This window comes from Ostrea edulis, chromosome 6 (genome assembly GCF_947568905.1).
Source record: "Ostrea edulis chromosome 6, xbOstEdul1.1, whole genome shotgun sequence".
Taxonomy (NCBI): Eukaryota; Metazoa; Mollusca; class Bivalvia; order Ostreida; family Ostreidae; genus Ostrea; species Ostrea edulis.
Genome location: NC_079169.1, coordinates 48,612,925 through 48,640,511, shown reverse-complemented (window position 1 = coordinate 48,640,511; position 27,587 = coordinate 48,612,925). Strand labels below are relative to the sequence as shown.

At 35.5% G+C, this 27,587-nt stretch overlaps 1 long non-coding RNA gene across 1 annotated transcript; it reads right to left on the bottom strand.

The window, feature by feature from the left end:
• On the bottom strand, positions 1-27,251 carry LOC125647632 (uncharacterized). Its single transcript, XR_008795835.1, has 4 exons — positions 27,184-27,251; positions 9,714-9,794; positions 6,866-6,946; positions 1-236 (listed from the first exon to the last, which is right to left on the bottom strand). It is a non-coding gene; the product is annotated as an uncharacterized LOC125647632 (long non-coding RNA).
• Between the last annotated feature and the right edge of the window lie 336 nt (positions 27,252-27,587).

Here is a 27,587-nt window from a genome sequence, read left to right as displayed (position 1 = left end):
CTTCAAATAGTCGTCACAAGGGTATCCTGGAGTGTATGGCAAATCCAGATCTAATATATTGATAGTGATCTCCTCCGTGGTTCCCGGGGCCGTCACGGTCCATATGTAGACTGTGTCTTTCTCGTAATGCTTTGTGGGATACCCAGGGGATTTAATGGATGCTTCCTGGGATTGATGTAAAGTTATGGTTTTGGAAATTTTGTGTCTGAAACCTGCACCTTCGCTATAGTAAATTCCTAGAATACAATCATGTGTGGTATTTTATTATTTAAGACTATTTCTAAATATATTTAACATTTTATGAAGGAACCTAACCTAATGGATAAATGTACCAATGTGCTTAGTGCAAATTGTGATCCAAAGGTGATGACGTATAAATAATAAATTGGATGTAGGTAAATGTGTCACGTGGATGTTTTTAACAGATCAATTCACTATAGACTAACGTCCGATACGGTAATACATGCATACCACTACATGATATGGTTGTGTGGAAGAATTACACATGCTTATTACAAAGATATAATCTTATAAGTGGTGCATGAAATATGTTACCCTTACACAATTTTAGTTACCATATAAAGATAATTATTTCATCTTAGTTTCACCTTTATTTCATAAGAAAGATATGCTTCCATATTTCATCATTGCTTCTTTGTTGTATTATGAACAAATCAAGTCATTACTAGATTTACAAAACTTCTACAGGGTTACTGATGTAAAAATGTCATAAAAAGTAGATGTCTGAAGAAGGACACAAAAACATACTGTTATAATGTTATTTAAAACATTGTAGTCATCATTATGTACAGATGTCATTGGTTATTGATGTAATTATAATGATAATAAACAAATATTCTATTTTTCCAGGATGATATATTTTTAAAACAATGAATTAGTCGTTCATATGGTCGAAAATATAAGACATACATCTATCAACAATACTCGTTGTATTCAAATCTCTATTTGATATTTCCCAGGAAATAAAAGAACCGACAAATTCTTCCACGTTCGATTGATATGTAGATTTGTCACAGAACATATATTCAACGGAAAACTACCAACTCAATTCTATCACAAACTGGATGATCAATTTTCCCTGTTCATGAAACAATGTTCCATTACATATATCTATATATGAAAATGTGAAGATAACGAATATTGATCAATCTAATAACTCCTATAAGAAATACAAAATACAAAGTGGTGTAATCATGGTACCTGTGTATAACAGCGGTGGGATTAGGTGTCCAAGAGGAATGGACATAATAATAATGATATTAATGCCCTTTATTTAAACAGGATAGCACAATTAGTTTAAAAGCTAGTTTACATTGTGGTCCTGAAAACATATGTACAGATACAATATAAAATGGTATATGAAGGTATGTTGTATACATGTATGTACTCTATTTACATATTTAAAGCTGAAAATAAAACTTAAAATAAATAAATAATTAAACTGAAAAAATCAAAAACAAATATATATAGTTTTAATTCTAAGATTAGCGGATTTAAAAGTTTGAATCGTTGGGTAATATTTTTAAAATTCTGGCATATTATTCCATAAATGTGAACCGTAATTTGTAAAATATCTTCTAAAATATTGTGTCTTTGCTCTCTGGATATAAAATGAATTATTATGGCTTAATCTGGTAGATCTACTGCTAATTTCATGAACATACTGAAAAACATCTAAATAATCGGGGTTAGACCATGTAAAACTTTGAAGACAAGAATGATAGTTCTATATAGAAAATAGTCTGACAGAGGAATCTATCTACGTTGTTGTATCCTTTATGTTGTAGGTGTATAAAATTTCCTCTTTAAAATCACTCTAGCAGCTCGCTTTTGAAGTCTGCATAATTTGTAAAGACCGTTCTTGTTTTTCATATTGCCCTCAACAGTAGAAAAGTAGTTAAAATGAGGAAAAACAATTGTATTAAAAATGTCAGTAATAATTCAGTTGACAAGAATGAACGTAATCTAGATAACACGACATCCCATGTCGACTGGTCACAACCGCCAAAAGCCGTCAAACAATATACAACGAATCAACTGTTTACCTGATCTAGACAGGGGATTCACGACTGTTGTGATCGATCAACAGGACATATAATATCCTTTATACAGCAAACTTTACTGATATGCAAATAATTAGGATATATGTAAATAATTGTATTTATGTAAACATATTTCTCTGTAAAACATACGATCATAAATACAAAAATACTCTTGTATGCATATTTACCCCTAGTCAGGGGTAAGTGCAAATCAGTTCACTCTAGTGAGGAAAAGCAAATTTGAAGATGCAAGCCAGCATATAGAAATTACAACTTTCTTCCTTACGCTGAGAGGTTCCTCAAAGGTAATTTTATTCATTCTAAAATTATCTAATACAATTTATTGCTGTACAATAAATTAGGTTATTTAAGCCAGAATAGATATTGACAGATGTGTATTCCGGAATTTTATTCCGGAAAATTTGTAGTTGCAGCGAGGTTTTGTTTTTATTGTTATAAACTTCTACTTCCTTTTCAATATTTTCGGGTAAAAGCGAAGGTTTAGAATTCTGGACAAATAGTTTTTGCGTTAATGCAGTTCATCGGATTAATCTGGATATATTGATATAGTGAAATCTAAGCCTTGAGGTTTTCTTCTGTCGATTAAACGTTGATATTATTCGATGTTGATGGATTTTAATTTTATCCTGCATGCATACATGGTACGTGATTCACCATTGATGGGGTTACAACGTGCTCGGAAATAATAAGAAAGTCAGTTTTAAATCCTACGTTGTAGGCTAAGCAAAACGGGGAAAATGCCGAAATCAAAACAAGTCTCAATGGGAAGAGTGGCGACTCGCAGGAGAAGAGAAAAAACGGAACCCGTGCGGGTAAAGAAAAACGACACAGAATCCCATTCGGAAGTAACAGAAACTTCTGAAGTTGTTTCCGCTGAGCCATCAGTTCAACAAAAGGGACCCACATCTATAAAAGAAGTAACACAAGTTGGTCAGGGAGGAGGTGATAGAGAGGAGATAGGTATGTGTTCTGTGTCGGATAGTCTACCCACTTTAGGCTCTGGTGGGGCTAACTTTACAAACTCATTTGTCAGCTATAAAAATAGTTTAAGCCTCAATGTGTCCCAAGAATTGAAAAATAAAATCATAAGGGGTGAATATGTTGAGTTAGACAAGATGCTCATAAATTACAATGAACTTCAGAAACAAACCCTAGTACTTGTTAATGGCAAATTACAGGCAGCTGAAAAATATAGTAGGAAGATCAATAATATTGAGCAATGGACTGATGCCTTTCTCATTTTCTCTAATGTTTATTTGGAACTGTAGAAATATATGAGAGATGTTAGATTAGCAGCTAGTAGCTGTTCAAATCAGGGTTTTAAGAATTATGACCAACAGCTTAGGCTAAAGATGGCTAGGCATCGTACAGGTTCTTGGAGTGAAGTGGACTCTGAACTCTGGCTTTTGTATGTAGTGAATATTAACACCAAGGACATGACTCCTGTTCCAACTAACCAGGGTCAGTTTAGAAAGTGTTACACATACAATTATCAGGGGTCCTGTTTCAAAACTCCCTGTGGTTATCTTCATTCTTGCATCAAATGTAATGGTAGTTATCATTATGCACTCTGTTCTAATAAGGAACGGGGTCCATCTGAAAGGAGATTTAGGGGATCTCAGAATTTTCGTGCCCATGGGAGATTAAACACAGCCCATCATTGCAGCTGGAGGGGAAGGGGGATGTATCAAAGTAGGGGAGATAAGGGATCCTTCTAATGTTTAGAGTTTAGGTAAAACACCTATTAAAGTTGGCAAATTAATTAGTTTGTTGAAAAACTATAATGACCAAAATATTACAAAGGAGTTGGCTGATGGTTTTCAGTTTGGTTTTCGATTAGGTTATGAGGGTCCCCGAATAGGGCGAGAAGCAAGAAAACTCAAGTCTGTCAGTGATCATTTTGAGAAAAAAACAAAAACAAAAAAACACAAAGTGAAGTAGGACTAGGTCGAAAATCTGGGCCATTTGACAGTAAACATATTATTAATCTAAAAGTTTCACCTATTGGGCTTGTATCAAAAGCAGATGGAAAATGGAGACTAATCACTCATTTGTCTTTTCCAGAAAATTAGGGTGTTAATCATTTTATTGATCTGGATAAGTGTTCTGTAATATGCATCATTAGATCAGGCTCTAGAGATAGTAGTTAAAATGGGGAAAGGAACACAGTTGGCAAAAATGGATGTAAAGTCAGCATTTAGATTATTAATCATTCATCCTGGAGACTTTGATTTGTTAGGATTTAAGTTTGAAGAAAAGTATTGCATCGACAAGTGTTTGCCAATGGACTGTTCTATTTCATGTTTATTTGAAAGATTTTGTACTTTCCTCCATTGGGAGTTGAAAAAGCGGACTGGGCTTGACACAATATTTCATTATTTAGATGATTTTCAATTTTGGGGTCATGTAGGCTCAGATGAATGTTTAAGGTTAATGGAGGGCTTTTCAAACTTGAGTGATCACATTGGTCTTACACTTGCACATGACAAAACTGTAGGCCCAGCAACAAAAATTGTATTTTTAGGTTTGGAAATAGATACTGTTGATATGGTGGTTAGCATTCCTTCAGACAAGGTTGTACAATTAAAAAAGTTTATTAAATTTTACCTTGTTCAAAAGGTCTCTTTAGCTTAAGGAAATTCAGAGTTTGGTTGGTAGTCTTATTTTTTTTTAGTAAGGGTGTACCTAATGCTAGGGCATTTAATAGAAGGTTTTATGATGCAACATGCGACATTAAACATCTCACCATCTTATCAACATTACTGAGGAATTTAAGGAAGACGTCAGAATGTGGCTTTATTTCTATTTTCTATTTTTATGGCCACCAACATTAGATTACATTGTGCAGTTTATAACTTTTATGTCAGTTAGAAATTTTGCACAAAAGACAGCAATCATTTTGATCTAACACAAAATTTCATGGTTAGAAAAATGTTGGAAGGTTATAGGAGAAAGGCTAGGACCCATGAATCAAGATTCAATTACTTTAGATTTATTAGAGAAAAAATTACACATTTTACCAGTTGTTTGTTTCAATCACTATGAAGTTCAGCTTTTTGCCGCTGCATATTCCATGACCTTTTTTGAGTTTTTCAGAGTGGGGGAGTTAAGAGGAGGTGGTTCTCATAATACCAACCATGCAGTCAGCTTTCGGGACTTAGAATTCGTACCAAAACAAAGCAAATTAAGACTATTATTAAAGCATTCTAAAACAGATCAAGATGGCAAAGGAGAAATCATCATTATTGAAAACAACAAGTTCCACTATAATATCAAGCCAGTCAGCATTATATCAGATTATTTTAATGTAAGACCTCACGTTCCTTGCATTTTATTTTGTCATTTTGGCGGCCAGCCCATTATCAGGGTGAAGTTTACAGCAGTATTGCATAAAGCTACCAGAGCTTAATTGCCACGACCAAGAATCGGCACAAGGGGGTTGGGGGTAAGTACATACATTTATCTGTATACAATAAGGCAAATAAAGTGTGAAACTTGTTATGGTGTCTTTATTTCAGAAAGAGGGAAGTAAAGTATTTGGTAAGGGTAAAGGTAATAAGGTTTGTTTGAATTGATGTAGGTCTTTAAATAATTATTGTTCGTCATTGAACTTTTTAAGAACACTCAAACCAAACACTCGATCGTGGTTTTCTTCAAATTTCACGCTCATTGGAGCATCCTACTTTAATTACAATGCTTAATATATATGGAATAAATCTCTCTCTCCTGAATGGGTTCCATTCTTATAGATGTCATGATTACAAATGAATGCAAGGTGAAGATAACGAACAGTGATCAATCTCATAACTCCTACAAGCAATACAAATAGATAGTTGGGCAAACATGGACCCCTGGATACACCAGAGGTGGGATCAGGTGCCTAGGAGGAGTAAACATCCCCTGTTGACAGATCACACCTGCCGTGAGCCCTATATCCTGATCAGGTAAACGGAGTTAATCCGCAGTCAAAATCAGTGTGCCAAGAACGGCTTAACAATCGGTATGAAACATGTCAGACAGCATTTGACCCAATGATAGGTTGTATTGACGAACTAGATCGTTATAACTACCATAGAATTTGCGAAATGCTGACTTCAATCGAGACTGTTGAAACCTCTGTACCATCAACTTGTTTGTCAGTAGCGTACCTCGGTTTAAAAACTGACTATACGCAGAACAAGCTCTTGCATATCGAATCAGTTGAGATATATAAACACCATATGCAGGTGATAATGGAATATTGCTACATAAATATGGGAAGTTGACGATGGAGAAGCTGAAATCATCCCGTTTGTCATACAGTTGAGTTGTCAGTTTGCCGTTAATGTCTACTTTCAGTAAGATATCTAAGTATGAAGCAGAATTGGACGACTCTTTGGTGTCCTTTATTTCGAGTTCACAGGGATATATCAAATCGACATATGAATGAATGAATAGAATAATAGATTACACACTGATTTACTCGCGGTACACATGTACTTAAAATCACACTGGAACGGATAGCAAATTTACGTTTGCACTTAGGAACAAATTTGATCACCAGTAAATATACTAATGAGTTAATTTCTCGCTTTCTTGGCTTTAGACATACATGTATGATCGCACATATGCTTTTTCCAAGTAAACGTGTTTGTCTTCTATTTTTTTTTATAATTTATAGAATTGAGGAGATTGATCACTGATCATAAATGTCTTTCAGACCCTCGCCAAATTAATGGCAAATAGCAGTGGTTCGAAAAAAAATGTAATTACAATCATGTAAATAATATGAAAATGCTTACCAAAACTGTTTACCATTAGGATTAACATAGTCATCCACGTCATGTTAGGGTTCACGTTGTGCGGTGGAACAACCTGTATCACTATATACCAGGAACAAAATCAAATATCAAGATCACCCTTATTTATGTGTTTTAACAAAAGGAAATCAAATGATGTCAATGCTAAAATTGCGATGGGAAATAAATGTGGATATAAATATTATTGGCAAAAGAAAATTAACATTGTTGAGAATCAAACTCCTTGCACTCATACGTTTTAAACTATGGGAGGGATTATAAGGACAACCATGTCCTTTATTTAACATAACATTTATTCCAAATGGACTCAGTTCAACAACTTGTAATTTTGTTAAGAATTTTAGAAAATCAAAATCCTTGCTACATGCACAACTTTAGACTTGCTCAAGTCTCTATGCTTTTTTTATTACTTTAACATTTCGTCCAAATTTTACTGTGTTTCAGAAGTCTAATCATCTGCTCTCTACAATACTTAAATGTCACCGATTATGTTTGGCATTATTAAAAAGTATTAAAGAGAGCACTTATTGTTAAATATAGAGACTTGAGCAAGTCTAGCATACCTTTAATAACCATATAAACACCCTGTAAAATGCGAATGTTTTCACTTGAAAACTGTGGGAGGAGTTGACGGAACAATTCATGTACTATATTTGTGATATTTCCTAAAACAGAGTAAGTTCAACAACCTGTATTTTTTTCTTAAAATCCGAAGAAAATCAAAATCCCTGCCAAATGCATAGCTTCAATATCCATACAAAGACTCTGTAAAGCAAGATGATCATCCCTTGAAACTTATGGGAGGAGCTTGCCGGAAAAATTATGTAGACTCCATATAACAATAATTTTCAAAGAAAGAGGCAAAACTCCTGCAATAGGGGTCAAAATTCCAATACAATGTACATGTACAATGATCCACAAAAAATCTACATAGCAAGTTTCAGCTTGGTAAGTGACAGAAATGAAATTAGAAAAAGAAAACTCTGAACGGACGGAAGTACATCCATGTACATTGCTGTATCATCATACCTCCCGTCTAAAGACGAGGGTATAAAAACAACAGCTGGTTAATACTAAAACAATTCTTACACAGACGGCGGCTTTGCGACCGTTACCACTCCAATTTGCGGCGAGCCGACAAAAACACAAAGTGAGGGAGTATAGGCCTACCTGAGATCAGACCGAGCTGGAGACCGAAAACTCACATTTGAATTTAGTGTTCATATATAGGTCACATAAAATGGCAATTAATGGGTTCTTGTTGGCAAAACTAAAAGACAATGTTTAGTTGATGATTTTAGTCAAACTTCAGATGTAATTTTACGTAGAAATGACAAATATGTCATTGGTGATACACTTGATGCAAAAGCATTGTTATAAACGAATTCGCTAAAATTGGAAGAGCATATTTATTGCATGCACATTTGTAATAACAAGTAAGGAAAAATATAAATATGGAAATGTTTTATTATGAATCGGGAATCAGTAACTGCTCAGATTTTGTATCTGCTCAGGTGATTATAGAAATGACACAAATGTTAGCAAAGAATAAATTCCTGTTAGACCATTTCTGTAGTATATAATGCTGCAAGAAAAATCCATTTTCACGCTCTATTACAGTAATGATACTATCTAACTTCTTAGGTAGAAATCTAACTCAGTTAAGATATATGTAGTAAACTCATCTATTGAACAACTATCTTGCAGTTTCTATCAATGAATGTTTATCATATAAACTAAATTTAGAATCATCAAATAATATACTGAATGTACCATTAAGACGTAGACATCTTAACAGTATGTCTAGTCTGTTATTTTCTTCATCGGGATATGGGGATCGATCGGCAGGTGATGTCTACTCCCCTTAGACACCGTATCCCATCTCTAGTATGTACTACTCGTAAATTTGTATCTTTATAGGAATCATGAGAATTCATAAAACGTACAGTGATCAATCTTATAACTCCTACATATCAGACTTTGACAAACAAGGTCCCTTGGACATTCAAGAGGTGAGATCAGGTACATAAGAGGAGTAATTAAGCATCCCCTGTGGACAAGTCATACTTTCGTGGAGCTAAGGGTACACTTATCATTGCGAATGTGTATTTGGGGTAAATCTTTTTTATAACACTTGCACTTTGCAGAACGTTGCATGTTTGCAAATAACTCGCGGTTAAACTTTACCTGAGATCGATTTATTTTTTGATAGGGATTGTTATGATGATGTAGGAGCTACAGATACACTGGTTGTTTTAAGTACATGTACGTCTTAAATATTAATCAAGAATGCTTTATTTCAATCTCGACTCCGATTAAAACCATCGCAGTTTTTAGAAAGAGTGGGTATTCAAGGAAATACCAACGGTGGTTATAATTCACAGACGAACTGACACGAAAGGTGAATAGTCAGGCATGCTGTGTTATTTACACCTCGAAGTCACATTCTTTATTTTTTTCTGAATTCATTGAAATTCAACCCACTTCAAGGCTTGGAGATTGAAGAAAACGGCAAAATGCACATAATAATCAAACAATTTGAAAATCCTCTTTCCGACGTCACTCATAAGGAATGTTTATCAACAAATCATTTTAATCTCTATGTTTGTAAATTTTCTTTTCTTGGAATAAAACCGTTACTCGTGATAACAATTTGAATTTACACTTTGATAGTCCTGTAGCGTTCATGAATGTTTTGAGTAGATATATTTCATCTTTTGTGGCAGTTTATTATATCTTGATTGTATTTTATTTCATTTAGAATTTATTAATTAACCAACAAATAAAAGTATATGAGAAAGTTCAGATCTTATATCCCCCACATATGTACCTCTTCAGCCTATCGTTGTCAGACTTTCACTTGTAGCCGTGGTTAATTTAGTCCGGGATAACTTTCTTGTTGAAGGTAATCCTAAAGTGAAAAAGCGAATATGCAACTGTCGGATATGTTAACTTGTGTTTTATGATTGGAAAAAATATAGTTACTTATCAGAAATGAGGTGCATATTTAAAATGCAAATTGCGATATTTTGCTATTTAATTCGTTTGATAAGATTTGTATTCTCTGATTTAATAATGTTTGCCTTATTGTGAAAAGTATACAGGAAAAGTCATTAAAAGGGACAGTGGAGCCAAATTCAATGAGAACTGTGTGGATTGGAACCCTAGTTGTGATAAGTTTTTTCTCGAAATATATTCCTTGTGCTTTTATAAAAGTTAGTTCATATCTAATAATAATAATAATTGGTTTTATATAGCGCCTTTTCCAGCGTATGATGCTCAAAGCGCTTTACAATAATTAATGTACATTATTACCCCGGCAGACCTTATATCAATCTAGAACTTTGTCAGCCTCCTAGGAAGCATACAGTGCAAGCTGTCATTACAAGCGCTAGAGCACTAACATTCTAACAATATTTTTCTCTGTCCATAGCCAGGTACCCCTTTTACACTTGGGTGGAGTGAGGAAATTCATGTAAAGTGCCTTTCCCAAGGACACAACGTCAGCCCTCCCCGGCCAGGACTCGAACCCACGACGTTTCGGTCGAGAGTCTGACGGTTTAACTACTCGGCCACCGACGCCACATATCTACATATTTCCACGGGAAAATTCGATGCTATGTTCCAGATTGTTGAAGGGCAACACTTTGAATGAAACATGTTTGAGTATTTATTCTGTAGAAAAACAGTATGAACGATAAAATTGAAGTATTTCCCATTACACGATACATAAAACGAATCTACCAACTGAACATTGGTTTGTCTATGTGATTACATTATATTGACTTTTCACAAATTCGTTTGTACATTATCAGGAAATTAATTTGAAATTCCAATACAAGTGGAACACTACATTTCAAGAGGGCGTTATCCAGTAAACATTCTGCAGACAAGTGTCACTCTAAAACATAGTGACAGGTGTGTCAAATACGAAAAGTCTCAGTAACATATAGAATCATTAGTGTCATCCGCACAATCAAAACGATTTTAGATTTTGTTCATGTTTTGTTGACCTATTTAACATTTTTGATGTTTTGGTTGGATATTTTCTCGCCTACACACATTACAGATACAATTTAGACATAAGGACTGTTATAAGTTGCGAATATATAGGACTAGCATGCAATCAGAAAACATTGCAATGAGTTTAAGCCATGTGTGTACGAGATAAAAAAAAAACACCCACTCGATTCAAATGCCTACAATTTGATATCGCAAAACTTTTCTCAAATTAACAACATCAAAACGTAAGACTTTTCACATCTCAAACAGTAATAATGGAAAAAGTAAATATTCCTTTGTATTGATTAATCATCCAAAAAATTGCTGATACCACGCACAATTACTCTTACGTCAATATAAAAAATATGCTGGAGTTCCTCATCGACAATATCTTCGCAGTTTTTGGTGATCAGGTCTTCCAGAAATCTGTTAGAATTCCCATGGGCACGAACTGTGCTCCTTTGTTAGCTGACCTGTTTTTATATTTCTATTAAACAGAGTTTATTCGAAAGCTTCTACATGAGAAGAAACAAGAGGTACTGTGAGCAATCTTCACTAAGAATACCCCCGCTTACCCCAATCTCCCAAAGGGTGTTGTTAATAGGTATAAATTAACTCTTTCCTGAGTGTAAAAAAATGGTATGCCTTTGTAGAAGAAAATGGAAGATATAGTCCGAACACAAATCCATGGTATAAACCTATAATTTTGACCTTGAGATCAAAGGTCAAGGTCATAAAGAGGTCATGAATGTACATGACACATAGTCTCATGGTGATACACCCATGTCTTATGGTATGACTATGTCAAAACTCTATACTCAATTTTGACCTTGAGGTCAAAGTTCAAGGTCATATAGAGGTCATAAAGGTACCCGACACATCGTCTCAGGGTGATCCACCTGTGTGCCAAATATGGTATGGTGAAGGCCTCTACCAAAATTGTAAATATCATGATCACCGGTATATAGTGTTAACGTGTAAAACACTTAAATAATATATTCTTTAGTGGTATTGATACTAGATTGAAAGTAAATATATATTTAGAAAGAAGTGACAGTCCTTTACCAAAATTGTAAATCTGATGATCCCAGGGGTAGGGGTTTTTGGTATCAGGGTGGGGCCAAAATGGTCAGTTATTAAATGTGTGAACAGTATACATTTTTAACTTCTTGATAACTATCATTCCAATTCTTTTCAAATTTAGTATAAAACACACTTGGAACAAGGGGAACATAAAGTGTAAAATTCAGGATTCCTGCACTGTTGGGGCTCTAGGAGCAGGGCAAAAACTGCCCAAAATTGACCAATTCTCAAAAATCTTTTCAGGAACCGCACATGTGTAAGAAAAACTAAATGCATGGTGATGGAGAACAGGAAGGCCTCTACCAAAATTGTAAATTTCATGATCCCTGGGGTAGGGATTTTAGTCCCAGGGCGGGGCCAAACTTGGTATATAGTGTTTATGTGTAAAATACTTAAATAACATCATCTTTAGTGCTGTTGATACTATATTGACACGTAATAGATATTTAGAAAGAGCAGGTAGTCCTCTACCAAAATTGATCCCGTGGGGATACGGGTTAGAATAGGTCCTGAGGACCCCTTGCTTGTCGTAGAAGGCGACTAAATGTGGCTGTCCTTCGGATGAGACCGCAAAAACCGAGGCCCCGTGTCACAGCAGGTGTAGCACGATAAAGATCCCTCCCTGCTCAATAGCCATAAGCGCCGAGCATAGGCCGAAATTTTGCAGCCCTTCATCGGCAATGGTGAAGTCTCCATATGAGTGAAATATTCTCGAGAGGGACGTTAAACAATATTCAATCAATCAATCTACCAAAATTGTAAATTTGATGATCCCAGGGGTAGGGATTTTGGTATCAGGGTGGGGCCAAAATGGTCAGTTATTAAATGTGTGAACAATAGACATTCTTAACTTCTTCTTGATACCTAGCATTCCAATTCGTTTCATATTTGGTATGAAGCATATTTGGAACAAGGGGGACATAGATTGTAAATTTCATGATCTCCGGGGTAGGGGTTCTGACCCCAGGGCTGGGCCACACTTGGTATATAATGCTAAATGGATAGAGCAGGTAGTCTTTTACCAAAGTTGTAAATTTGATTTTCTCCAAAGTAAGGGTTCTGACCCCAGGATGGAGCCAAACTTAGTATATAGTATGTATATGTAAGTTGGCTGATACTGTATAAAATCTAAAGCATACTTAGAGATAGCAGAAAAGGATGTACAAAAATGGTGAATTTCATAACCAAGAGTTATGACTTACAATATGTAAGGATGAGTCCAAAATAGTCATATATTTTGATATTTTAATGTTAATACACCTATTACATGTATTTAAAGCCTTTCATCAGCGTATGCACTTTTGAGAGCAGTGAAGTTTTAAGAACACATCTTGTTTATATTGTTGCTGAACATTAGAATTTAGCTTATATATTCAGAGCAAGATTTTTTTTGTAGATTTCATGGCCCATAGAAGTAGTGATACTTTTTCACTATTATTCGGGTGACCGATGAGGCTTATGGGGCTCTTGTATGTATATCTATTAACAATAATAATTTGCATTCACATATGTCAATTCGATATAACCTTGTGAACTCTCTATAAAAGAAGTCACAGAGTCTTAAACATCTGCTTCGTATTTGGATATTTTATTGAAAGTAGATATTAACGCCAAACTAACAACTCAACTTTATGACAAAAGGGATGATTTCAGCTTCTCCATCAACTTCCCATTTTGATGCAGCAATATAATATGCATTATCACCTGCATATCGTGTTTATATCTCAACTAATTCGATATGCAAGAGCTTGTTCTGCGTGTGATAAGATTTTAAATCGAAACAGGGTATTGACAAACAAGTTGATGCGCAAGGGCTGTCAAGAGTTTCGTTTAAAGTCAGCATTTCACAAATTATATGGTGTTCTGCGTATGGTCAGTTTTTAAATTGAGGCAAGACACTGACAAACAAGTTGATGGTTCAGGGGTTTCAACAGTCTTGATTGAATTCAGCATTTCGCAAATTCTACGGTCGTTTTAACGATCTAGTTCGTCAATACAACCTATCATTGGGTCAAATGCTGTCTGACGTGTTTCATTGTTAGGCCGTTCTTGGCACACTGATTTTGAGTACGGATAACGCTGTTTACCTGATCAGGATATAGGGCTCATGGCGAGTGTGACCGGTCGTCAGGGGATGCTTACTCCTCCTAGGCACCTGATCCCATATCTGGTGTGTCCAGGGGTCCATGTTTGCCCAACTTACCTATTTTGTATTGCTTATAGGAGTTACATGTAGTGTTAACTTTATTTCATACGTGTGATTTTCATTCTTTTTAAAATTGTACCGATGAAACTAATGTTGAGTGTATTGTTGAATGATTGAATATTGTTTAACGTCCCTCTCGAGAATATTTCACTCATATGGAGACGTCACCACTGCCGGTGAAGGGCTGCAAAATTTAGGCCTATGCTCGGCGCTTATGGTTATTGAGCAGGGAGGGATATTTATCGTGCCACACCCGCCGCGACACGAGACCTCGGTTTTTGCGGTTTCATCCGAAGGACCGCCCCATTTAGTCGCCTCTTACGACAAGCAGGGGGGGTACTGAGGACCTATTGTAACCCGGATCGCCACGGAGTGTATTATGCAATAGTATAGTCCTTAAGTAGACTTTGTCTGTTGTGTCTACGAGGGTTGTATCAAAATTCCATGGACAAGCAGCGTTTCTCAGTTATCTAATGTCACTGAGAAATTAAACTTTACAACATGAAGAGCAAACAATTTTCAATAAAAAAAATATAATAAATTTTAATATTAATAAATATTATATAGGAATATTTTTGTTTTTTCATCATAGAGAAGCATAAAGCGACGTAATGTAAATATGGCGAATTAAAATTATTTAACAGAATTACAATCGCGGAAAAATATTGTTCATTTCATTTCTGAGAGTACATGTATATTCATATTGATGGGGAGGTTTTGTTTGGATACTCATTTATACCCGGAAAATGTTATCATTATGACGTAATATCTAAATGAATTATGACATATCGTGCCACGTGTTAGGGGGTGCAAATTTCGATCGAAATGGCGACGGCAGCGTCAAACACGGCGCACCGAGAAGTCATAAAATTGCACGGAACTCGGCTTGGCTCCAATGGAGATTAACAAGAAGTTAAAATACAGAAATGTTTCTCGTTCCCTGGTGTTCAAATGACATAAATCATTTTGTGAATGATACCCTTACCGAAATAGAAAGGTTCTGGCAAACAGTTGTGGTAGTTTTGCCGCAAGTTTGCAGCAAACCTCTGGCAAATGTTTGCTGCAAGTTTGCTGCAAATTCATAATTGCCATGCAAATGAGCTTTGTGGCATATAGTTCTGGCAAGTTTGTGGCAAACAGTACTGGCAAATTTGCGGCAAACGATTCTGGCAAACATTTCTGGTATGCATATTGATAGAAATCTGGTTTTGGCAAATTTGCATCTCCATACAAATCCGTCGCTTGAATATGACCCCCTTCTCTACCGTACTGGTCAATTTGACCGGTGGCGCGTAAAAACAGGGCAACGCAAAAGGAGTGCCTCTAAATCTTTGAAACTACGGTCATAAGATATATGATCTATATATCATATTTTTGGAAATTTCCTCTATTTTTTGACTATGTAAAAATCAATAAAGTAAGTAAAGCCATTAAATTAAAAAAAGCATTTAAAGTGAAGGATGGCTTCGTCTAAATATGACGCAACGCTTTTTCGCATGGTCATTTTTCCCCTCGATATGATTTTTTTATTTTTATTTTCCTTATGAATTCAATATTTTTTATATTTTTGAAAAGCATATATTCCCTGCTTTCAGAAGATATAAAAATTATTTTTAATGCCTGGCAATTTTTTGCACATGAACGTTTTCTTACGATTTTATTTCTCAATGTTTAAACATATCGGCGTTTTACCTGTATTTTTATATGGAAATAGGGAAAAGTAAATACAGCCTGTAAAAGTAGAGGGCATTTCCATTTTGATGGGCCCTTATTCGTGTTATAATTCTCGGTAGTTTTTATATTACGATAAAATGAAATTGGGACATGCTGCGCGGTTTTCTTTAAAATTAGCGACAAAACGTCGTCGCTAAAAGCGATCGACGCGCGTCGCACAATAAAGTGGTGAAAACTATTGTCATCTTTTAGTAAATTCAGTACCTTTTGATACACTAAAGCAATGTACACATACGTATGAAATAATCAGCCAGGTATTTTCTGCTTTTTTTTTAAAGCATAAAACGAATATTGGTATATAACAGTTACACAACCTACATGTAACTTCATAAAACACCTATTGACAATGTTACATCGGCAGAGTAAATTAAAAAAAAAAAATGAAATACTTCAATTTCAGATATAAACGTTACATTTGTTCGGAGTAGTAATAATTTTCCCCCTGCCAAACAAATAAAACTAAAAAGAAGTTCGCATATAGCCTATAGGCCTATAGCGGGTCCCGCGGGGTTTTCTGAAAGTGTGCACTGGCAACACGCGTGTTTCCGTTTCAACGAAAACAACAACATAGTTTCACTGTCACAGGGAAGGCTTGTATTTTACATCTTTAAAACGACCTGATGTCAGAAGAAGATGCCCTGGAATTCCTGTTGCAGGATGACCCAAACCATCATGCATTCAGTATAAACATGTACATGTAAGTTGATGTAGCCACATAGGCCGACTAGAAAAAAAATTGCATATTTGTTATGAAAAATTCACGATTAATCAACGCGATTTGATGCCATAATTTGTCGTTTCATGAAAGAAAATATTTATATTTTATGATATCTAAACCAAGTGAATAACACCCAATTGTTTATTAAGAGCTGACATCATTTAATCTGTCCTGGTCCGGCATCAATCCGTCTGATTAACATCCCCCCTTTTCCTGAATTATCTCCTTACCTGACGCGCGAGTGTAAGAAGTGGGTGGATTTAGTGTACAATGAGAAGGGGGATGGTGTGGTTTTAATCAGACTGGGCATTCATGGCCGCTGGTTAGAGGGCTATTTTCCAGGATTTTTCCATGTTTATTAAAAATTATCTTTCTATGAAAAGAAAACACAGCCTGTTAGGAAAACACATATTACGTCATTGTAATGATATAATTTATTATCATAATTTGAATTATTTTCTTCATATTGCAACAGAAATATAAACGAAATGTGTGTTTGAGCCGAAATGGGGGGGGGGGGGGTACGTAACATCAAAGTCTGATTATGACAGGCTAATGAAAAATCATATAGATTTCTCTTTTATCCAAATGCATGTATTTTATATACGCTGAGTAGCTTATGACCATAAATTACATGTGATCCATACATGCTGGTACTGGTATGCTATGAGTTACTTCAAACTTTTAAGACTGAGCAGGGTGTAGGGATTGCTACCATTTTTAGCTTGTTATTTCAGGGATTGGGGGTGATTATGTAGGTTACCGTCGCCATCTTCATGACGTTTATGTGGAAAATTTTGGAATTGTATCCCATTTTAGCATGTGTCCCAATCTAAGTTTTGTGCTCTCCTACCAACACTTTACGGTATTTGACTACGGCATTGGCGTTGCCTTATAGCTAATAACAAATTCGTCCGAACAAATTGCTGATTCGTCCGAACAAATAGCTAATTCGTCCGAACGAATTACTAATTTGTCCAAACAAATAGCTAATTCGTCCGAACAAATGGCTAATTTGTCCGAACGAATGTATTTCGTCCGAACAAATCCATAATTCGTCCGAACGAATTACTAATTTGTCCGAACGAATTACTAATATGTCCGATCAAATAGCTAATTCGTCCGAACAAATTGCTAATTTGTCCGAACGATTTTCTATTTCGTGCGAACAAATAGCTAATTCGTCCGAACGAATAATATATTTATATATGGCCTTTCTACGCCGCCGTAAGTTTACACTTAAATGATTCTGGTCAGAAATTGATTGTCTGATTTATAATCAGGCCGTGTCAATTTTGGCGGTTTCTGGTAATTTCCTTAAAATAATGCCTGACATGAATACATTTTAACTCTATTAATTAACATTTTTGGTGATGGTCAACATGTCGGACTATCGGACCGTCGGAATATTGAACCGTCGGACTACCGGCCCGTCGGACTGTCGGACTACCGGCCCGTCGGACTATCGGACCGTCGGAATACTGGGCTTGAACCATTTATTAGATGTGTACTACAATTACCTCTGATAAAATTTCATAAGTAATTAATGCATACTAGTGATTTTCAGAGGGCCTTGGCATTCTCTACCCAGAGTTCCGTGCGCTCCTCGCACTATACCTCTGTCAACGGCTTTTTAGAGAATTCTTGTAAAAGTTTCTTTGATCCAACATTTATGTTTGGGACTAAATATTTAGTCATATTATGGTATGTTTTTGGTGCAATCAAATTAATGCTTACTGTAAATTGTTTAAAATCGCCGTTTCCTGATCATAAATTTGGAACTACTTCATAATATGCGTATGAATGTAGGATATACACGTGGTGGAGATTTAAATGTAAACATGGAATCAAAAGTAAGAAAGGCTGTAAAAATACGATAAAACTTGTGAAATAAAAGACAAACAGCTAAATGGTAAATATGCACTTATTAAAGTGTCAGTTGGCTATGAAAAGAGCCTGATGTATCACCTGTTGTCTGAACTTTTAAAGGGAAAGGAAACCGAAAATAATTGTTTATATCATGTGATTATATTGTCACGTGATTCCAAGCGTTGACAGAAGTGTATGTGAAGCTTGCGTAACGCGCCCTCTGGTGAGAGAATGAGGGCCTTGGCTATAGAAAACATTTACAGAGCCAATTGAGCATTCAAAAGCTCTGACAATACATTAGTATTTATGGCAAAGTATTCAGAAATTCTTTTTTTTCCAGATTTTCGTGCATTATCTTATACATGTTTGCTGTGAAGTTCCAGTCGATAGACAGATATTGGCCAATGCATGCCCCTTTCGGAACAACCCAGTACAGTGTATCAGGAATGATGTCTAGAAATAAGTTTTAAGAGGTTGAATATAAGAACATTTTTGTTAAATATGATGCAAGTACATTTAGATCTAGTGATTGAAAGTAAGTACTTGAACATTCGTATGCGTTGAACTTACAGAGGAAAAACGGGTAGTACTTTTTGATAACATTTGATAAGGTGCTGTAACTGCTGTTACTTAGCAACCAAATATATTTGAACGCAAAAAATTAAATTATTTTAGATTAACAATAAAGATCTTTGTTTTAATGTTGCAATATTTATTCTATTTAGTGGAACATAATGGCAAAACGTCATATTATTAGAAAATGATGGATATGTACAATGTATATAAAGTACAAAGTTTCCATTTTATGACCTTTGACCTTAATTCTCTTCATCATATTTTTTAAACCTTTTAAAATGATTAAGACTTATTTAAAGATCATATTTTTAAAATAATGTGACATTTACTAATCATCATTCAATGTAATTGTGTTTAAATCGTGTCAAATGTATGTAGAAATGCAAATTATGGTCAAAATTGTACTACGAGTGTTGTTACTTAGCAACCAAAAATATTTGTTTGTCAATAAATTTGATTAATTTGATTGTGATGCGTTTGTAGTATTTTCAAAGGCACATCAGCTCATACATTTAGAATTTCCTATTTTTGACTCTAATCTATTGAGAGGGGTCGTAATATATATATTTCAGACAAAATAAATTGCAAAAATGTACATATATATGACCTTTGACCCCGTAGATCTCTTTGAGGTCATGGGATACCTTGACAAACTTTATAAGAAATTATTCCCTGTCCAATTCCTAAGAAAATTATATGTCATATCCCTATCCCAAATCGTGATACATGCAGATTTTATTCGATGTAAAAATATTGTCATTTAGTCTTTAAAAACCTCTAAAATGTGCCGGTAGAGAAAGGGTTAATCCAAATTCCCCGTTGTCACAGCTGCCACAGATTTTGCCGTCCAAATTTATCAAAACAGATAATCCTATTAACCAGTGAATCAAGTCTCTTACATCAGCACAAATCCAAAAAAAATTCTTTCAGTTTTAGGGGCATTTCATCGCAAATCAGCTGTTCAGTTTGTTTACATCAACACCAGTGACATCGTATCATACGAATATTCATGAGAATTACGTATACAAATCGCACGTGACCATTTTGCTCAACAACGGATTCCATTTATTTTGCAACTAAAAATGTACGTCTTCTTGCATTATTTTTCATTTCGGATTTTAAAAACTGATTTAAAAAAGTTTTTTAAACTTCATTATTAACAAGGAATTCGAATTTGGGCTTATTTTTGTGATATTTTCCCTTTTAGCGAGTTTACTGATCGCTAACGCGATCGTATATATATATATACTAAACCGCCTTCGGCGACACACATTTTAGCGCCATATTTTGGGGACCGGTATACTAGAAGTGTTCCCCGTCTGTGATATTCTGCATCAAGTATTAATATTGGTTAAAGTTTATTAGCTTCGTTCGTTGAAACTACAGTGTACAAACTTTTAATTCATAAAAAGGTAAAAAAGCATCGATAAATAAAAATCGCTTGCGCCACACAAAGATTCACTTCGCAACACACCGACGAAGCGAAGGCCGCCATCTTGCCATAATCACCAAATTAAAAAATGAAGATGGAGTTAGAGTATGAAACAAATCTCGATAGGTATTAGGGAGACATGAGTAGGCTAAATATATGGGATAAAGTGCAGTTGTCCCTACATATAGTATGTAGGTCTATTGTTTACAGTACTTCGCAGCACAAGATCCGACTTTGGAGTCGCTCAGACAGACATCACACAAAATACGCCATATGTAACAGAAAATGCAGAATGATTTGAGGCTGTTTATTTCATTAAAGTTTTATCAAACTACGTTATAACTTACCAGAGCACGAGCATTGTCACCAATTCAATCCGACACAGTAAAATACAAATGCAATTCACAGATCGCTATCGACATGTCCATCGATGCAATGTGACGTCATTTAGCAAGACATGACGCATTTTATGATTTGATATGCGGATCAAGAAATTTAACCTGTATTGTTTGCCAGAAAATTGCCGAAACTGTATATACAGGTTTTCGGTTCTGCCCTTTTAACCTCATTCATGGCCGTGCTTCCGGCGAGGAAATGCATCGATTTGATGCAATTCTTGCGCCGATCCACGTCCCAGTCTTCTTACCGGTTACGGGAAAGGACGAGCGCGTGATCCGATTGATGTCAATCGATGCGACGTGACGTCATTTAGCAGGATATGACGCATTTTATGTTTTGATAGACGGATCAAGAAACCTGTATTGTTTGCAGAAAATTGCCGCAACTGTTTGCCACTAATGGTAAATCTTTTTAAAAGTCCCAAATGTTTACCCGAACTTTGCTACAACTGTTTGCCACTACTGGCAAACTTCTGCAATGTTTTGGTGAATAGTTATGACAAACAAATCTATTTGCCGTAAACATTTCGTTTTGGTAAGGGATATGTAGACGTTCTGTTTTTTCTCACCCTTTGTAGTTGATGTTTAGTGTTAGTTTTAATTTCCATTTTATTGATTTGGTCCCGAAGAATGGAAAGGTCGACCCAAAAATAATTCACAATATCATATTGTCCATGTCATTTGTCATTTTTGGTGTATCGGTTGTTTGAATTAAGCGCTTTTATATATGTGAAAAGGTGAAGATAACGTGGGTCTGAGTGTTTGTGTGTCTAATGTTGTCTGAAAGCCTGTCTATGAAAGGTGAAGATAAAGAAGAGTGATCAATCTCATAACACCTAATCGACATTTTCGGTTGGGTGAACATTTACAAAATAGCGATCACGGATATTCAGTATGGAGCGCATTACCCACTAAAAACTCTGCTTAGTTTATTACACCCCCTTTATATGCTACATTGTAAATGCAAATAACATAATCAAAAGGATTTTTCAAAAGTTTCCGAATTTTATTCATGTAATTCTTTTTATCAAATTAATCCTGCAATGATTTCAACAACATTTGGAAGAATAGATCTGGGGTAACGCCAAACAGTGTTTAAAGTTCTGTAAGCTTTTAACTTTGCAATGGATCTTTCTACAAGGGATTTATGCATGGAAAGTATTCTACTGTATTTTTTGTATTTCCGTCTTCCTACTGGATTTTGTCTATTTATCTGTTGGGTTGTAAATATCGGGTAAATGGGCATACTGTTGGGCATCATTCTGATGCCCTGGGAATCCAGATTTAACGTACCGTATGATACCCGAATTACCAACGATAATCTGCGCATGAATAGCGTGATAGTGTCTATAACCAGAATAGTACAGTTCCTGGGGCTCTGTTCTTGGTTTATAAATTTCAAAAAAGTTCCATCAATAGCACTCACTGCATATGGCAACTTAGGCCAAACTTGTAACATTTGCATCCATTCATTTGTGGTTGGCCAAGATACAAAAGAATGAAAATAAGTGTAGAATGGCTCAATGAAAGAACTAATCTCTTCATTTACTGTTACAGATAGCAGATAGTAAGTATAGGGTAGCATCTCAACCAGATCATGCATGAACAGGAGCGCCCGATTCTCTTGGGGAAAGTATGTGGCGTGCATGGTTTGCTCTTCTCCGAAATGCAAACACATTACGGACAATCTCTCGAAACGAGTCTGGGCTTTCACCAGTAATTTCAAAAAAGAAATACATGTTTGAGGAGAACAGTCCAAAACATCTCTACCCCTCCAAAGCATAGGCTTTGGAACACACAGACGATGACGTACATCCAAATGTGGATCATGCAGGAGGTGGCGTCAGTATTGAAAGTTTCCGCAAGAGTCTAACAATATCAGGAGGTGGCAGCGTTAGGGCTGGAACTGCAGCTATTACAGCATCTTCTCTCCTCATTTCCGCCATTTCTATTCAAACAGGAAACGCTTTCATGTAGAAGAACTTAGAATAAGCGGTCTAAATATATTCATTAAAAGCTAGGTGGTTAAAAGCGTTTGTTTTTTCAAAACTATGAGTGGATGACATCTTAATTTTATCTTTACACAGTAAATATATCAATTAAAGTTTGTTGACCCAATGATTAAAAACGTTCCAAAATTGATGAAGGCGTTGGGAGTTAGTTCAGGGGAAGACAGTGATTAAAGAACCTCTATCTTGGTGTTGAATATTCAATAAAAAAGGAACAGGTGCCTAGGATGAGTACACATCCCCTGACAACCGGTTACACCCGCTGTGAGCCCAATGTCTTGATCAGGTAAACCCGGAGTAATCCGTAGTCAAAATCATTGTTCCAAGAATGGCCTAACAATCGGTATATGGAACACATCAGGCTGCATTTGACCCAATGATGTTACATATACATGTATATTGGCAAACTAGATCATTATAACAGCCATAGAATTTAAGAAATGCTAACTTTAAACGAGACTATTGCAACCCCTGTAACATCAACTTGTTTTTCAGTAGCCTGTCTCGATTGAAAAAGTGCGCATACGCAGAACAAGCTCTTGCGTATCGAATAAGTTCAGAGATATAAACACCATATGCAGGTGATAATGGGATATTGCTACATAAATATGGGAAGTCGACGATGGAGAAGCTTTCGTGCAAGATGTTCAAAGTTACTGACGTGAGTTCTTTAATTTTCGCTTGTAACTGATTGGATAGATAGGAAAAATAAACAAACAGTAAAATGAATAATGATGATAATAAAATAAATTGTCCTCCCATTGACTGTTATACAGTTTCAATCACTTTGCAAACCAAGAAGACATATTTGATGTGAAATTTATGAAGTTATAATGTGAAAATGGCAATCACTTTTGTAAAGGACAAACAATTATATTGGATAAAAATTGTCCTCGATGTGATATACAATTCAAATCAATTTATGAAAAGGCGTATTAAATGTTCCCCAGGGGATTGTTTTTGTCTATGAAGGTATATTTTCTTATAGAGAAGTTTGTGTATGGGGAAGGTTTTCTGTAGAAGCAGGTTTTCTACACACTACACCGTAATGGGTGATAAGTCACGTTTTACTGGTACAAGTGTATCATTCTTCTGAATGAGAAGGACTGCCACAACGTGAATCTGTCAGTCTTTTTTTATATTTAAAACAATGCACGAGTCTTCTTTTTGACTCGTTATCCATGCTTGTCAAATCCAAACGTAGACTTTCATTTGATAGGGATCATCATCATAATTGTATTGAAAAGTGACTTCATTATGCGCAAATAATAGTTAAGAATTGTGCCAGCCTATGCTTTTATACGTTCATAAATGAGACTAATCAAAGCTGCATTGGACCTCATCAGATGTGCACAGCGTGCAGTTCAGAATTTAAGTAATCAAATAAAGAACTCATAGAAACGCGTAAAACCCGTGTTTCTTTTTTGTAAATATGGTAATGGATATGACCCTGACAGACCTTATTTACTTTAATGACCTGCACTAAGGGGCGTTATCAGTATATTCATCTAAGTAAGTACAATGTCTAGTACTAAATCATGCTTTCGAAATTGAAATTCAAGAAGGTCACAATTCCATCGATTGATACATGTAGAACGCCTTCCCTACAGTGTTATGCTTCACCGACATAAATTCACTCCAAGTTTATTTGACCTTTAGATCGTTCGGTGAAGACTGATCACTCATACACCTCTTCTGATTGACAAACATTTTAAGTGGTTTAGGAAAAGACACATAAACATCATAACATGTGACTTTGCACGTAAGGCTGGGAAAATTAAGCGCATCCATATTTTCTTCTTTTTCTTGTTACACCGTAGGAATGATTTCTTGACATTAAATGAAGAGTAAATAATTGAAGCTACGATTAATTTTAAAGCAATGCATGCATAATGTTTCAGGAATAAACAATGATTTTTTATGTGAATCATATGACTTTAGCCTCGCTCTCTCCACTTTTACATGACAAGGACGTTGAAGATAAAAATAAATATATAGTTCAGAAAATAGAAATTCTCATCATGCTCATCTTCCTTTATAATCATCGGGAATTCAAGATACTGCACAGAAAGTTTCCATTTTGGTCAGTGGTAAACGCTCAAAATATACATAAATATTGTCCCATTGCTGAAACACTGTAATGGAAAGGTTATTTACTGAATATCTGGAAAGTGCACTCATTCACAGTCTTTGCAAGGTTGGAAATTATTATGATATTCACGACTGCAGATTCACTGAAACGTTTGATAGAAGTACACAATGTCACCATCTACATTAATCGGGAATGTACAAATTACGAGTCCTGTATTAGTAATTATTATGCACTGACAAATTACAATGTTTCCCATCAGAAATGCAGTAATGTTCATGTGGCTCTCGGAAAAAAATGATTTCTCATCAATCTGATATTTACGATTTCGAATTATACATATATCGCATGTGGGGCGGGGGTGTCGTTTATTGAAATTAATGATTGACATTCCTGTACATATTAGTGTTGGCACCACAGCATAAAGACCTTTATTTCTAAAGTATCTATGTAGATAAAGACTGAAAATAAACCCGAGATAAAGGTGTGTAGGGCGGAGTCCCATGTGTTTGGGTGATTTCATAAGCGTTCAATTTTGAAAATACACGAGGGCATGGATTTGGGTGAGCTTATAAGCGTTCACATGAGGGCATGGATTTCGACGCTTTCCGCCAGGATACTTCAATCGCAGATTTCCTGTTTATCAGGTGCTTTTGTTGATACATATTTATATATTTCACCCAATTATATACATATTTGTATCTTTCGCGCAATCATATACATATTTGTATCTTTCGCCTAATTATATACATATTTGTATCTTTCGCGTAATTATATACATATTTGTATCTTTCGCCTTATCATATACATATTTGTATCTTTCATAAACATATGCACCTCATCTCAAAGAAACTTTTCTAATCCTATTTTCCGAAGCTCAGCCTGAATATACATATATATCCGTCGCATGAGACGTGTAAGGATCTTAACCCCTTGGCACACAGAAGACAGTTTTCTTGATTTTCGAAAAAGAGTCAGCTCACTGGGGGCCGTCAGGGGAAACTCAAACACTCACAACCAAACATATTTCCATTAGTTAACCGCCGTAAAATGGCTGAAATATTACCCAAAACGGGGTAATACCGCACTCAATCAATCAGCTTGAACAATCTAGTGTCAAAGAGTAATAATAATGATAATGATAATAATGATAATTATAATGTTCTTTATTTATTGTATACAGGATGTGCTAATTAGTTTCAGAACTAGTTTACAGTGTGGTCCTGAAAACATATATAGACAGCAGTATCATACAGATACAAAATAAATTAGCATATGCAGGTACAGTGTATGTTACATACACACAAAAAACTGAAAGCAAAAACAAATCTATAAGTTCTTAATTGCCAGAGTGAAAACGTTAAGACAAGCGGTGCTGTTGGTGTCTGTATAAATATTTCGATTTGAAATGACTCTAGCAGCTCACTTGTGAACTTTACATAATTTGTGATGACAGTCCTTGTTTTTCACATTGCCCCAAACAGCACAACAGTAGTTAAAATGAGGAGAGACTATTGCATCAAAATTTTCCAGTAATAATTCCGTTGACAAGAATGAACTTAAATCTAGACAACACACCTATTTTGCTTACAAGATTTTTGGGGGATAATTTTTCAACATATTCAGACCGGGGGGGGGGGGGATCGAGGAACTGAGGCTAGAGGGCTTAACGATATGAGGCAGTGGTCTAGGGGCCGCCTTGAGACCCCCAATGGGTCCAGGGCAAAGCCCTGGTGTGGACTCAGGAGGCAAAGCTCCCGGAAACTCCTAGATTTTACAGGGCTTGAAATATGTCTCTTATGCAAGGTGAAGATAACGAACAGTGATCAATCTCATAACTCCTAGAAGCAATAAAAAATAGATAGTTGGGCAAACACGGACCCCTGAACACACCAGAGGTGGGATCAGGTGCCTAGGAGGAGTAAGCATCCCCTGTTGACCGGTCACACCCGCCGTGAGCCCCATATCTTATGTAGTTATTCTTACTATTTTCTGTCATTTTTTGATAAGTCGAAATTGATAAAATGACACAAATTTTAAGGGTTTTTTAAAAACAAATGTAAGTTCTCCCCATAAAAGTAATTCAGTAAATCAAAAGATTTTGTCATTTATTTCTCTGAAAGTGAAAGAAATTATTGCTTCTTTTATCGTTTACATTTTTCTAAATAAGATACTACGACTTACCCTAAATTATAAAGTTTTAGGGGGGAGCTATGGCCCCCTTAAATCTGCCACTGCAGACCATGTGGAACATCTGTCAACATAATAGTTTGCACATGATGCATTGTCAATAACGACATTGCCCACTTGAACAGATAAATACAGAGAAACTTAACAAACACATATCAGAGTAGACTGATGGAGATGTTTAGGGAGGAAAACATATGGTAGATATAAAGAGGAAGGTATAATGTAATACATTTTAATACATCTAAATCAATAAGAATTACAATGAATTCATTAGGGAAACAAATTCAGCGGAATATGTAGCTGAAGACCCTGAAATCGTGAAGATATTGTCAGTTGCTACAGCTTCCGCTGAGTATGTTTGCATAATGAATTCATTGTAATACAGAATGAAAAAGGTG